Here is a 2,139-nt window from a genome sequence, read left to right as displayed (position 1 = left end):
AAGAAAAATTCTTTCATTGTTTTACAAACACTGCCCCAGGTCTACTCCACCATGTAGCCTTCGCTCAAGACTCCTGTCATTACAAAAATACCTAATCACATATCCCTTTTAAACAGTTTTCTCCCTAATCTGTTTCAGTGCAGTATACATTATTGAACCCATCTATCTCAGTCTCTCCCCAACCACAAGGTCAGTCCTGTTTTACAACAGTGGCACCATGTAGTATTTGTCCTTTTGTGACTGGGATATTTCACTCAACATAATGTCCTCCATAGTCACAAAGAAAGTGAACTTGAGGGAAGGGTGGGTAGGGAGGAAAATATGCAACAATGAATGAATGAATGTAAACTTTCATTAAAATTAAAATTTAAAAAAAATTAAATATATTCATGGTTGCAGAAATAATTTCTATATTAGTCATTCAATATATTTCATAAAATAGTTGTTGAAATAAGAATAAAACCTCTCTGAAGTATTGCTTTCTAGTCTCAAGGTAGAGAATAAATGATATCAACAATTTTTCCCTTTTTTGTTTAATTTATTATTAATTTCAATGAATTAATGTCAACAAAACTTTTCCCTGTAATATTTGCATAGTAAAATGAAGAACTTCCATAGAAATATCCTTGTTGAAATAATTTATTTCATTGAACAGTCAATACCTGTTTGAAACTATGATTTAAAAAAAAACAAACAACCCTACATTTTCAACATTTGTTTATGACATGGGGTCAAGCATTTTCAGAGAAATTTGAGGACGTTTTTCGCTGTTTTGAAATCTCTGAGACATTATCACGATTTTTTAGAACTTTTTAATTACATCTATTCAATCTTTTTGCTGTCCTCTTGTGTTTTGCAGTATTGTCATCATTTGCAGGAGAAGTAAAACATTATTTCATTACCTCTCTTTCTCCTTCATTAACAACAGAAATGATTTTTTAAATTTTGTTCTTCGTGTGTGCGTGCGTGCGTGTGTGTGTGTGTGTGTGTGTGTGTACTGTCAAATTGGATCTGACTGGTACAGGAGGAGATTGTCTCTCCTTCTCCAGCAGAGCATCCAGTGGATTTGAACTGTGCACCTATGGGATTGCAATGAAGCTTCTTGCCACTAGGCCACCAGAGTTTGCCAACAACAAAAATTATATATATATATAATTTTGTTTATTTTAATGAACGTTTGCAGAGATTTTGGATTTCCATTAATTCACTGTTGCATTTTTCTCCCTGCCCACCCCTTCTCCCCATTAGCTCTTTGAAAAGTAAAATTCTTTCACTGGTATACAATACCCCCTCCTTCCACTTCCCCCTCCCCCCCAGTACACTCCACTATGCAACCTTCATTCTGGACTCTTGTCATAATCATAATACCCAATTATACATCGCTTTTAAACTGTTCTCTCCCTCATCACAACAGAAATTGTTACGTTCATGTAATTATTTTTCTCTTAACCATTCAGAACATTTCCATCTTTTCTATCTGCTTCCATTTCTTTTGGTAACCAGATATCACAGTGGCAATAAAGGCAGCTATAGCCCCCATTACTGTATGTCCTTTGTGGTTCCACATCTTAATTATTAGGTTAATGAAATTCAAACATGCTTTGGTTAGTTTTGCATACTACACACGTGTGTGTGTGTGTGTGTGTGTGTGTGTGTGTGTGTGAGAGAGAGAGTGAGAGAGAAAGCACGCTTTCTTTATATGTCCTTTTTTATGAAAGATGATGAATATCCTTAGGGTTTTTGCATAGGAGCCATCATTACATTCATTGTTAGAAACATTTTTCCTAGCACCTTTTTGATGATAAACATAATTGACAATCAGTCTGCTATGACACAATTCAAGATGCTTGAGTAAACTATAAAGCTTGTAGCAGTTCAAAGTGTATAAAGGACAATATAGCAGCATGAGATCTGGGCAATGACTAAAGATAACTGAAGAAGAATTGATGCCTTTTAGTTGTAGTACTGGAGAAGCGTATTGAACATATCGTGGAGTGACAAGAGAATAAATGGCACTGTCCTAGAGATGGTGAAACCAAGTTTCTCCTTGGAGGCAAGGATTTTTTTTTAGTTTATATTTATTTATTATTAGTATTCATTTTAATGAAAATTTACAGAGACTTTGGATTTCCATTCATT

The sequence above is a fragment of the Elephantulus edwardii genome, unplaced genomic scaffold (genome assembly GCF_000299155.1).
Source record: "Elephantulus edwardii isolate Elephantulus edwardi_28Jun2011 unplaced genomic scaffold, EleEdw1.0 scaffold00184, whole genome shotgun sequence".
NCBI classification, from domain to species: Eukaryota; Metazoa; Chordata; class Mammalia; order Macroscelidea; family Macroscelididae; genus Elephantulus; species Elephantulus edwardii.
This window is presented reverse-complemented; position numbering follows the sequence as displayed.